The sequence below is a fragment of the Ursus arctos genome, unplaced genomic scaffold (assembly GCF_023065955.2).
Source record: "Ursus arctos isolate Adak ecotype North America unplaced genomic scaffold, UrsArc2.0 scaffold_4, whole genome shotgun sequence".
Lineage (NCBI taxonomy): Eukaryota > Metazoa > Chordata > Mammalia > Carnivora > Ursidae > Ursus > Ursus arctos.
The window spans coordinates 32,650,995-32,664,554 of record NW_026623056.1 but is presented as its reverse complement, the minus strand read 5'-3'; the positions used below and the strand labels follow the sequence as shown (position 1 = coordinate 32,664,554).

At 41.3% G+C, this 13,560-nt stretch overlaps 1 long non-coding RNA gene across 1 annotated transcript in view; it reads left to right on the top strand.

Moving 5' to 3' along the window:
* Positions 1 to 13,560, top strand: part of LOC113252012 (uncharacterized) — a 22,568-nt gene extending 9,008 nt beyond the window's left edge. Inside the window, exons 2-4 of the long non-coding RNA XR_007188750.2 lie at positions 1,163 to 1,376; positions 2,331 to 2,609; positions 12,996 to 13,560. This is a non-coding gene — a long non-coding RNA (uncharacterized LOC113252012). The remainder of the gene's footprint in view (positions 1 to 1,162; positions 1,377 to 2,330; positions 2,610 to 12,995) is intronic.

Here is a 13,560-nt window from a genome sequence, read left to right as displayed (position 1 = left end):
TTGGATTTTCCCTTGTGCTTCACCTATTTTTTTCTTCTATTTCATCTCACCTCATTATATCAAACACTCTCCTCAGAAGCCCAATTTTTAAAGTAAATTAGAGAGGGATTGTTCTGATGGAATTGGTGAAGGAGTGGAGGTCTCACTGATTTGGTCTTCCCCTGTCTGTCAGTGACAATTTCTGGGGAGGGCTTTAGAAAAACTGGTTTTGAAAAGATTGAATCAGATGATCTCTAAGGCTTCTTCCAGCTCTAACATATCAGGAATGTATTCCATGTCACGATTCCATGAATAATACAGAGTGCATGGCTGTATTCCTCAGAGCTCTCAGCTCCTACTCAGGATAGCTCTGCCCAGACCAGTAGGGATTTGTGGCAGGTAGAACAGACTGACTTACTAAAATCTGTTTCTGCCTTTCTGATTTGCCTTCCTGGCTTGCTGAGACTAGAGAGTAAAAAACTACATTTCCAAGACTGCTTTACAGTTTAGGTTCTGGGGATGACTTAAACTCTGCCAGTCAGACACATCTGCTCAAGCATTAAACTGCCAACTGATTTAAGTGGGGGAATGGTGCTGGTGCGATCAGCGTGCGGCGTGCACGCGCTCTCTCGTGCTAGTGGGACTCTAACAGGTGCGTTTGGCTCTGGAGTCACTGTTTGCAGTGACGACTTCTGATACGGCAGAGACAGCTGCTTCACTGGCAGACCCGCTCTGAAGTGCTGTCCTGAGCCCAGCACAATGGGAGGAAGGACTGAACACGCACACTGCTAGTCTCCCCTTCTGTGCCCTACTTTGGGCTCATTCCTCCAGCCTCCCAATGATTTTGTAAATGTCCACGTCTACGTACTAAATTCCTTACTGCTTGAAAGAGCTAGAATGATTTGTTTTATCTGTTATGAAAGCCTACCTGGTACAGCACTCACTGGCCTTTATGAATATTTTACTAACCTCATTTCTTTGAGATTCTCAGTGTCTACAGAAGAGTTACGGGTCCACCCTTTCACAGATGTTACCCTCACCTGCCGTTTCTCCTTCGTGGAGGGCACAGAAAATCTTGAGTTTTCTTGGGAAAGAGAAGACATCAAAGAAGAATATAGAGTAGAAGAGAATAAAGTATATTACCACTTTCTCAGGTGCTATGATTTTTTTGAATTTTCCCAAGGCTGGTTTACCAGTTTCATAATAACACTGAACAACTGGAGGATCAGAGGAGCTCCTTGGATGAGGGAAGAGTCTCCGTGGGTTGGGCTGAAATTTCTGAGGGACTCTAGCACTTTTACTAAGAAGTGTGGATTTCGTGGCTGAAACTATCTACAAGTGCTCAGCCATCACACCAAATGGAAGAGGCGAAAGTACAATCAAGCTAATAGCAGGAGGTAAGGGAATTTATTGGATGAACTTGGTTTCAAGCTCTGTCTCTGTTTATAGGGATAAATTTTAAGTTTCCTCTTCTGGTGTTCTCAGTTTTTCTCTTCTCAAGTTATCATAGGCTCTTCTCATATCCATCATAAGATTCAGGTATTTGCACTCTCAGTTCATGTTAGCTGAAAATACTGCTCTGGACCAAAGTTGGTATATCTGCATCTGTCTATATTACCCATTCATTCAAACAAGCAAACAAAATAAATACCCCCCCCCCAACGCATTGGCCTTATCCCAGACTCGCCCAACAAATTATAACACTGAAAACCCAAAATGTTACATAACATAATTCTCCTCCATGAAAACCCTGAGATATGAAGTGTGGTTTCATGAAAATAGCCCTACACTGGGAGTTAGGAGGCCCAGGTTCTCATTCTGGATGACTCTGACAACTCGTTTAGCTTTTCTAGGCTTCATTTTCTCACTGTTAAAATGGGGGATTGGACCAGTGGATCTCCATTATGCCCCAGGGACGCTCACCCTTCTCGGGATTACATGGAGAGTGGTCTTCTCCCTGCCAGAGATCTGCAGGTAGAGGGAGGCGTAACAGAATCCCTCTGGAGAAAGATCTGGAAGAGATGGGAAGGTGGCAGTGAGAACCATTTGTTATCTTCTGCGATTCTCAGCAGGGTGTCTGAGGTCAGCTGAGAGTCTGCAATGAAGCCATGAAGAAGGAACGGTTCCACACGTAAATACAGCAGCGCTGGATGAGACCTGCAGGACAGGGGCATGCGTGTATTCTGATTCTCTTTCAGTGCCTAGGTCGGAAATTTAACTACGGTGAACCTCAAGACCTATTGCCTCCAGAAGGATTAACATAAAAACTCAGGGCAAGATTTTTGCTAGCTTGATCCTCCCGGGGCTGAAATAAAAAAGGAACTAATTGTTTTGTTGTTTTTTCCAACCAGACTTTGAAATGCCCCAGGTGCAGTTTGATAGGATTGATGAGGAGGACGTGGCAATGTGCATATCTAAGAGCTGGTACCTCATGCCCAGTGTGACCTGGCTTGACCCAGCAGAGAGGGACCTGAGCCACCACAGCACCGTGGTGGTCCTGGAGATGAATGGCTTCTACAGGGTGCTGTCTGTCCTGAAATACCCAGTCAAGTTACATGAGAAATATGTCTGCGGCATAACAGAGACAGATGTGAGCAACCAGCCCTTCAGAATCATCCGCAAATACCTAAGTGAGTGAGTGAAAGCAGGATGTATTTCACTACAGAGAAAGGAAGTATGATAATAATAATAATAATAATAATAATAATAATAATTACTAGTAGTAGTAACAATTATTTGTTATTTCTGCATAATAGGATTATAGACAATTTTTATTTTCTTCTTTGTACTTGTCAGTCTTATGCAACATTCTGTAATGACCATATATTATCTTTATAGTCCAAAAAAACTATACTTTAAACAATCTCTTTAAATCTTTTAAATCTTTACAAAATATAATTCACATGCCATAAAATTTACCCATTTAAAATGTACAATTCATTGTTTTAGCATATTCACAGTTGTTCATCCATCACCACTGTCTAATTTTAGAACATTTTCATTGCCCTAAAAAGAAACCCCATCAGTCACTCTCCATTCCTACCGCCATGTCCCCTCATCATAGGCAAACACTAACCTACTTTCTGATGATATAAATTTGCCTATTTGGACCTTTCATGTAAATGGAATCATACAATATGTGGTAACTGACGTCTTCCATTCAGCATGATGTTTTCAAGTTTCATCATGTTGTAGAATGAACTGGCACTTCATTCATTTTTATTGTTGAATAATATTCCATTGGACGGATATGCCATATTCTACTTATCCATTAATCGGATGACGGAAATTTGGGTTGTTTCTATCTATTGGCTGCAATGAACAATGCTACTACAAACATTGGTGTACAAATTTTGGGTGAATATATGTTTCCATTTATCTTGGTTTATACCTAGGAGTGGAATTGCTGGATCATATGGTAACTATTTTTAATCTTTCGAGTAACTGCCGATCTGTTTTCCAAAATAGCTGCACCATTTTACACTCCCACCAATGAAGGTTCCAACTTCTCAACATCCTTGTCAGCATTCATTATTAATTTTTAATTCATTTTTAATTTTAGTCATTCTAATGGATATGAGTAGTATCTCTTTGTGGTTTTGACTTGCATTTCCCTGTTGGCTGATGATACTGAGCATCTTCCCATGTGCCTACTTGTGATCTGTATATCTTCTTTGAAATATCCATCCAAATCCTTTGCGCATGAAAAAAATGAGTTATCTTGTTATTATTAAGTTGTAAGACTCCTTTATGTATTTTGGATACCAGTCCCTTATCCAATGTATGATTTGCAAATACTTCCTTCCTTTCTGTGGGTTATCTTTTCACTTCTTTTTTTTTTAAGATTTTATTTATTTATTTTTCAGAAATAGAGACAGCCAGCGAGAGAGGGAACACAAGCAAGGGGAGTGGGAGAGGAAGAAGCAGGCTCATAGCGGAGGAGCCTGATGTGGGGCTCGATCCCATAACGCTGGGATCACGCCCTGAGCTGAAGGCAGACGCTTAACCGCTGTGCCACCCAGGTGCCCCTATCTTTTCACTTCTTGATGATGTTCTTTGAAGCAGTAAAGTTTCTGATTTTTATAAAGTCCAATTTATCTATTTTTATTGACACATGTGCTTTTGGTGTCATATCTAAGAAATAATTCCCTAATCCAAGATCACAAAGATTTACTGCTATGTTTTCTTCTAAGAGTCTTATGATTTTAGCTCCCACATTCAGGTCTATGACACATTTAAAGTTAATTTTTGTGTATGATATGAGATAGGGGCCAACATAATTTTTTATGTAGAGATATTCAGTCTTCCCAGGATCACTTATTGAAAAGACTATTCTTCCTCCATTGAATTGTCTTGACTTCCTTGTCAAAAATCGCTTGACCATAAATACAGGGTTTATATCTGGACTCTCAATTCTATTGGACTATGTACCTGTCCTTATGCTTATGGCAGGGCCACACTGTCTTGACTGGTATCGTTTTTTTAGTAAATTTTGACACAGGGAAGTGCCAGTCCTCCAAATTTGTTCTTCTTTTTCAAGATTGTTTTGGCTATTCTTTTTTTCTTTTTGAGGATTTTTTAAAAAAATTTTTCTTTGAAGTAGGTCCCACATCCAATGTGGGGCTTGAACTCCGACCCTGAGCTCAGGAGTTCCATGCTCCAGCTCCTGAGCCAGGCAGGCGCCCCTCTTTCTTCTTAACATGGGCATTTACAGTCGTAAATCCCTCTGAGCTCTGATTGAACTGCATCCCATACATTTTGGTATGTTATGCTTTCATGTTCACTTTTCTCAAAGTATTTTCTAATTTCCTTGAGATTTCTTCTTTGACCTATTGGTTATTTAGGATTGTGTTAATTTCCACATACATTTTATTTCCTAAATTTCATTCTGTTACTGAGTTCTAATTTCATCACATTTTAATAAGCTTTGAAAATGTGAAGTGCAAACTCTCCAATTTTGTTCTTCTATTTTTTTTTTTTTACCCATCTGCCCACCCACCTCCCCTCTGGCAACCGCCAGTTTGTTCTCTGTATTTGAGTTTGGTTTTTGTCTCTTTTTTTTTTCTTTGTTTGTTCGTAACTCTGTTCTTTGTTTTCCAAGTTGTTTTGGCTAGTCTGTGTCCCTGCCTTTCCCTATGGACTTTATGATCAGCATGTCAACTTCTGATCACAAGCAGGGTGAGGTTTGGGTAGGGATAGCAATGAAGCTACAGATCAATTTCGATAGCATTGCCATCTTAACAGTATTAAGATTTTGACCCATGAATCTGTGATACCTTCCCATTTATTTAAAGGTATACTTTTTTAAAAATGTGAAGTAAAATGTGGAGGCCCTGAGGTTAAGTGAACTTGGAGGGAAAAAAGATCGCTATGTCACACACTGAAGAAGTGAAGTCAACTTTAGTATAATTTTGCTACTGTTGTATTGTTGAAATGTGTAATGGCTCAAGCCCGTCCTACTGCAAGGAAGGAAGAGAAGAGAAAAAAATGAGGAAGAGAAAGAGAGGAAAGAAGGGAAGGCAAGAGAGAGGGACAGAGGAATGGAGGGAGAGAATGCAACATGTATCGACAGGTTAGATAAAGACAGAAAATGTTTATCTCATTTAGTGGCTTGCAGATCTTTCATGATCTTAGCAAGAAATGTGCAGTGGAGCAATCGTCCAGCAACCAGAGCAGAAAAGATTGGGGATTGATAATAATTGTATCTTTTTTCATGGCATTTCTTAAGAGGATTAAAAGATTTAATAAAGTAGGGGCGCCTGGGTGGCACAGCGGTTGGGCGTCTGCCTTCGGCTCAGGGCGTGATCCCGGCGTTCTGGGATCGAGTCCCGCATCAGGCTCCTCCACTATGAGCCTGCTTCTTCCTCTCCCACTCCCCCTGCTTGTGTTCCCTCTCTCGCTGGCTGTCTCTATCTCTGTCGAATAAATAAATAAAAAATCTTTAAAAAAAAAAAGATTTAATAAAGTAAAATTCTAGCATAGTTCCTGGACATAGTACGCTAACAATAAATGTGAGGTGTTATTGTCATTAAAAATGTTCTTATTTTTATTTTTATTACTTCAAAATATTAGGAATGTTTGTTTTTAAGAGGGTAGGATTATAGATTGTATCCTTTATGCTTTGCTCCAGAGTCATAAAATCACTGACTAATAATGGGCAAAATTTAAAATAAAAATCATGAAAATCTGTTTAAATAAGCTGATCAAGCATAATTGTGTGAGCATAGAAAGACAAAAACAAGAAAAGGAAACTCCAAAAAAAAAAGCTTATGTTTATTTTATTTTACATATGTACTGATTATGTAAAATTCAGACAATAACTGCAAGAAGAAAGAATAATTTTTTCCTTCCTACAAGTTTATAATAATGAATATGTATTTTCCTAACGAAAGAAAAAATATAATGTGGAGGAATTAGATAGGCTTCAGAGAAGAGAATTAGATTCATATAGTAAAAGATCAAATTAGAACCTTACCCTAAGATGAAAAGATTAGGAGATTATTTTATTTTGGCCTTAATTATTTAGAGGACCTTTATAGAATAGAGACTGACTTATTGTTCATGATATTTATGGAGGAGATAATAAAATGGCATGTCATAAATTAAAACATCAAGATTTTAAAATACCATTTTGAAGTTTTTCAAAACTGGAGTAGGTTAATGAAAAAAAGGCGTATCTCTAGCCAGGTGTGCGTGTGTGTGCGCGCGTGTGCGGGTGTGTTCTGTGGGTACAATAAACATAATAGTGCAAACTTAAATAGAACTCTTACTTGGTTTCAGTTGCTATTCTAGGGTTTTACATATATTTGCTTACTTAATCATTATGGGAACCAAATGAGGTAAGTCATATTATTATCCACATATAAGTAGGTTTACCAGATTTAGTAAATAAAAATAGAAGATTCACAGTTAAATTTGAATTTTAGATAAACAGCAAACATTGCCAAATATGGCCAAAGTATTATTTGTTATTTATCTAAAATGCAAATTTAACAGAGTGTCCTGTATTTTATCTGGCAAATCTATATGTAATAGATGGGGAAGCTGGAGCTCAGAGATGGTGGGGATGGAGCATTCAAACCTCACTAGAAGAACAGAAAGAAGAAACTAAAGATTTATCACTCTCATGCTTTCTGTGCTTAGCTGTAGAAGAGAGGGAGCTGGAACCATGTTCTTTGGAGGCCCCTTCCTCTCCTATGGTTCTGTGTCTTTGGGAAGCCAGTTGGAATCATTCTTCTATTAATTCAACAAATATAAGTAGAATGCTTGGTTGGTGCCAGACATTGGCACTGCACCACGAAGATAAACAAGATCGTAGTAGTTCCTGCCCTTTGTGCTGTGGACAGGTTGGTGGGGGAGACACAGATTAAATGAATGCACACTGCAGGACGAGGGGATTATGATGGAGAGAAATTGGGTGCCACAGGAGCGTGCCGAGGGCCTCCTCACCTGGTTTAGCAGGGTAGCCTTGAGTAGGATGATGGTTCTCAAGCAGCAGCCCAGACCAGCCACATTCGCACCCCCTGGGAGCTTATTGGAAATGCAGATTTTCAGGCCCCACCCAAGACCTAATGAATTAAAAACTCTGAGGGTAGGCCTAACAGTTTGTGTTTTAACGAGGTCTCCAGGTGATTCTGACCCACTCTCGGGTTCAAGAACCACTGATACAGGGCATCAGCCCCCAGGGATGGTGAAGACACTCGAAGCATCTCTGGCCTATCCCTCCCCATGAGATGGGTTCTGTCTCCTCAAAGTCAGGGGCAGCAGGTTAGCAGAGCAGAGCTGCTGGCTCCTTGCTCCATTCCAGTAAAACAAGGATAATTAGACAGACTCAGAGGTCTAAATGTCCTATTTTGAGTTGTCCTTTCTTTAAAGGGGAAAAAAAGTGGGGGTTACTTATTCGCCAGACTATTCAGCCTTTCCCACATATTCAGAAATAGAGGTCTGTGGCCCTTGCAGTGGTGGCCACAGACTCTTTTCTGAGACACTATAAAGTTATTAATAAGCTGACTTCAAAGAAATCCCTGTTTTGTGTCCCCCTAAATGTCAACTCCTAAAAATGCCTGGCGTCCTAGAAATACCTAGAAGGACCCTATATTTTACTTTTCTTCCTTTCTAACTCCGTTCATGGACTTATTTGTATAAAGCCCTTTGAGATCTGGCATCTGCCTATTTTTCCACCCTCATGGCTCACTGGTTTCAACACATGGCTGTTGCCATCGCTTTCAGCTGACTGACTTCTCACGGTTTTTAGATTGTGTTTAGTTTTTCATTCTGCCGAGTCACAGCAGAGACTCTGCCTGTGTTTAGGCAGCTTTCTTTTTTGGGCTGCCTCATGGGTTTCTAGTCATCCTTTAAGATTTGGCTCAGATGTTAAGCCCTTCCTAAATCTTCTACTCTCATTTCCATTTGTTCAATATTTCATTCATTTATCAAATATTTGTTGGACTACAACTCTGTGTCCGATCCTTTTTTCGGCACTGGGTATACAACAATAAACAAAACAAATCCCTTCCCTCATGGCACTTACATGCTAATAGTGGGGTGGAATAGCCAGTGAATAAATAGATCCTTAAAATATGTAGTATGTCACTGTATGAATCCATTTATATGAAATACAAAAACAGGCAAAATTAATCTCTGCTGTTAGAAGTTAGAATACTTATCCTTGGAGTGTGAAAGGGGAGTAGTGGCTAGGAGAGGGCATGAGGAGCGTCTGGAGGTGTTGGTAATATTCTGTTTATTGGTCTGGGTGCTGGTTACATGGTTGTATTCAGTTTGTGAATATTAATTATTAATTAATTAAGAATAATTATTGATTAAGAATAATAATTAAGCTGAACACTTACATGCACTTTTCTGTGTGCATATTTCAATATAAACTGAATATGAAGTATATCAGGTGGTGAAGAGTCGTACGGAGAAAAAGAAAGCAGGCAAGGCAGATTGGAAAAAGGAGAGTGGAGGGGGGAGGAATGGAGCGTTGTGATTCTATGTAGGCTGTCCAGAGAAAGCCTTACTGAGAGGCTAAATTTTAACGAGGATCTGTAGGAGGTGAGGGAGCCAGGCCTTGGGATGGGCAAGGGCTGGTGGATTTGAGGAACAGCAAGGAGCCTACTGGTTGGAATGGAGAGAATATGAGGAGAGTGTAAGAGATCATATCAGAAAGATAACAGGAGGCTGAAATGAGTGGTGCTTTGTAGGCCATTGTAAGGGTTTTGACTTTTGCTCATGCTATGAGAAGAGATGGAAAGCTACTGGAAAGTTTTCAACAGAGGAGTAGAATGATCTGATATATATTTTATTTTTTTTTTTTAAGATTTTATTTATTTATTTGACAGAGATAGAGACAGCCAGGGGAAAGGGAACACAAGCAGGGGAAGTGGGAGAGGAAGAAGCAGGCTCATAGCGGAGGAGCCTGATGTGGGGCTTGATCCCATAACGCCGGGATCACGCCCTGAGCCGAAGGCAGACGCTTAACCGCTGTGCCACCCAGGCGCCCCTGATATATATTTTAAAAGTATATTTCTGACCGCTTTTGAAAGAACACTCAAGAGAGACAAGAATGAGAGCAGGGTGACCAACTGGGAGATTGTTATAATAATCCAGGTAAGAAAAGATGACTTGTCCAAGATGGTAGTAGTAGAAGTGGTGAGAAGAGAGTGGGTTATGTACATAGTTTTGAAGGCAGAGCAGCTAGGATTTGAGAAGAGATTAGATGATGGGTGTGGGGGGAAAGAGAGAAACTAGTGATGACTAAAGTTTTTGACCTGGGCAACTGGGAGAATGGAATTACCATTTATTCTGATCAGGAAATCTGGAGTTTGGTTTGGGATGTGTTGAGTTAGAGATGCCCGTTTCAGACAACTGAGGGGCCACGTTGAGTTGAAGGTTGGATATGAAATTGGAGTTTGGGAGAGAAGTCCAGGCTTGAAACATATACTTGAGAGTTGCTAACCTATAGATGGTATTTCAAATTATAAGATTAGATGGGTTTACAAGGGAGCAGTCATAGATGGAAAAGAATAGAGGTCCAGGGACTGAACCCTGGGCCCCCCCAATGTGTATAGATCAGGGAGATGAAGAGAAACCAGCAAAGGGAAATAAGAAGGAGAGGACAGAAAACAGAAGGGAAACTAGGGAAGCATCTTGACCTGGAAGTGCAATGAAGGGGATGTTTCAGGGAGGAGGGAGCGATCTCTTATGTCAAAAGCTACCCACAAGTCAATAAGAGGAGGACAAAGAATAGATCATTTGTGAGAAGGAACATGGGCAGCTTTGGAGGACTAAGAATAGATCACTGGAGAAGTAACACAGAGGATAATTTGCTTCAGAGGCGAGCAGCAGACAGATGTGTGTTAACGAGAAAGTTACAGAGTTTCACTCTTACTTTTATTAGATGAGAGGGATAACAGCATGTTTGTATGTTGACAATGAACAAAAGGAGAGGGTAACGTTGATGTAGGAGAGGGGGGAGAATTACTGAGGAATGTCTCTTAGTAGGCAGAGGGCTGGGGTCTACGCACAGGTAGAAGGGTTCGCCTAGGTCAGATTGTGTGAGAGGGGCAAGGCCCAGTACGTGGGCAGTGATGAGAAAAGTGAATAGTGTGGTAGTGGGAGCTTGTAGAAATTCTCTTCTGCTTGCTTCTAATGTTCTCAGTGAAATAGGAGGCAAATTATCAGCTTGAATAGGAAGCTGAGGATGATGGTATTAGAGTGTGAGGAGAAAGAATGAAATAGTTATCTAGGAGAGGAGATGAGAATAACTGAAAAAAATGTCACGGGCTTCCTGGGCAGCACTGAAGGCACATTTGAGGTTTGTGGTAGTAAATTTAAAGTGAGAATACTTAGCGCGGTTGTGTGTTGTCCTCCAGCCACATTCAGTTGCTTGTGTGTGGGCACAGAATGGGAGGAGTGTAGGGTTAGCCAGATGTTGGGGTTTTGCCGTGCAGGTATGACAAAGGAAGACAGATATGTGCCAGCAAGTGATGCCATTCTCAGTCAGGGGATCTACGCTGGGCTAGTAAGGGTAAGGGGTGTGAGGCAGGGGAAGAGACAGTGAGAAAGTGGTAGGATCATTGGGTTCTAGGTCCTAATGGCACCCAAAGAATTTTTCGAGTCAGGTACCAGAGATAATGAGCAGGAAGGGTAAAAGGTAATGGTTGGAGAGTTGTAGTGCTTGAAATTGAGGTAATAGAGTGGTTGTGTTTATTGCTAATGACAAAATCCAAGCTCTAACCATGGAAAGGGTGGCTAAGGTAAAATGGAAGACAAGGTCTTGGAGGAAAGAAGGTCCAGGTCCAAAGAAGGTCATGGGTTGGTCGTATATGAGATAGTGATACCAAGAATCATGACAGAAGTAATGCTGGACAGTTTGGCAGGGACAGCAGCTAAAATCAAGGAATGGTGGTGAGCAGTAGAAGACTGTAACGTGGAAGGTAATGAACAGAAAAGTCTAATGGGATGAGATTTTACGCTAGAAGTGTGCAGAGAGGAGGGAAAGAGAATGATCTGGAAGCCATTATGAGAAGGAATTCACTTACGTCAGGTGTATGAAGGACGTTAGAAAGAAAACCAGCCCCCCTTGAAAGGGCTATAAGGGAAGAAGTGTCCTCAGAGGAAAGCCAGATTTCAGTTAGAGCAAGAAGGTGAGGGAAATGTTAACAGAAGTTGAGAACAGAAGGGATTTGCTGAAGATTCATAGCAAGTTCCAGAGGGTGCAGTAGAAGGGGTTCAGACTTTGGGACTACATTGGAAATGGGGTCAGAAAAAGGAGGGTAAGAGTCATATGGGGCTCAGAGTGAGGATATACTGGGGGTCTTGGGCTTCTTGTCATGTTAATCATGAATAGGGAAAAAGATAGGATGAGATTGGATATGGTTGTCTCAAAATAGACCCTGGTGGCAAAGCGGTGAAGATTGTGGAAGGAAAGAGGGTGAGGGCGTTGTCAGGAACACACAGAGTTCTGAGGCCCCCTTTTCACTCTCTGTGACGAAGGAGTGGAACTCAGGGTGGCACAGACTTATCTGGAACATGTGGAACTCTGGGAGTCCCTTTAGATTCTTGGGGGTGATGGCGTAGAAGCTGGAGAAGGAGAAGCAAGACAACCACGTGCAGTAGCTCAGGTTGTGCATATTACAAGTCAAGGGTACTTCATTTACGTCCACTCTGCTGTGACGGACACTCCTGGAGGAGTGCAGTGTGACTGCCCGGGGAAAATACACTCTCCACAGCACCGGAAATACATTACATTTGTAAACTTTTAACATTGCTGAGATTCGTTACTATTCATCTTGTCACGAGGCTGTGAATCCCTCAGAAGCAGGAACCCTCTCTCTCTTTTCTGGCCCCTGAAACATAGTAGGCTTTTGCAATAGGTGTTGTTAGCTCTTAATTCCCGAGTGTTATCATCATGGCTCCAGAGATGCAAGATACCTTGGAACCTTGATGTGGAAACGTGCGACCTCTTCATTCCTTTGCCTGGGTCACATCAGGAATGTCCTCCTCCCTTCTCCCTCTATGGACTCACAAGCTCATAACAGACCCTACCTGGGAGTAGTTCCCTCCAGAGAATACTGAAATGTGCTGGGGTTTGCTGGCCGAGAACATCAGCTCCCCTTACGTGTGTCTCAGTCCCACAAACTTAACAGACACAGTCATGCAATTTCAAGGCCCTGGGCCTATCTTGTTTCTGTTTCCCCTCTCTCTCTGAAAGTCAGCTGGAAATTTCCCATTTACTTCCCTTTTCTCTTTTTGCTTCTCTAAGTGTTCCCTAAACACGATTGATGAATTGATGAGTGAGCAAATCAGAATTTTGCCTTACCAATGAAGGAGAACTACTATGGTGAATGGGGGTTATCGAATGCTATTGCTCTCAGGGGGAACAGAGAACAGAGAAAATTCATTTCTTGCAACTGTTCTTTCCTCTGAGACTTTCAGAGATGCATCGTAGCTGAGTGCAGGGTTTGCCTCTAGTACAAAACCCCAGCCTACCACATTTTCTTTCTTTTTCACAGGGAGGAAGTATCCCGGTATTAAGAGATTTGAATAACATCTGCCCAAGGACCAAACTGCCTTTAGCCTGTGGAGCTCCTGTTTTTCTCTTGCGGATGATATTCTTTTTTGTTCCAGGCACCTGTCATAAACAGAGAAGAATTAAGGAGGTCACAGGTCCAGCATGTTGGATGTTGACCGAAACTATAGAGCTCTCCTATTTTGTCTCTCTTAGGCCTAAGTGTCAAAGTCTTATTTCTTTATCTCTAATTCTGTTTTATTTATAAGATTTCTTTCTTTCTATTTTTTTAAGATTTTATTCATTCATCTGAGAGAGAGCACGCGTGGGAGAGAGGGGAGAGGCAGAGGGAGAAGCAGACTTCCCACTGAGCAGGGAGCCCAACACGGGTGATCCCAGGACCTGGAGATCATGACCTGACCTGAAGGCAGACACTCAACCATCTGAGCCACCCAGGGACCCCTGCAAGATTTACTTTCATTTGACCTTATGCATCTCACGTGTTAAATGCTCTGAGAATTTAAAAATCCTAACTGCAAAAAAAAAAAAAAAAAAAAAAAAAAAAAAAA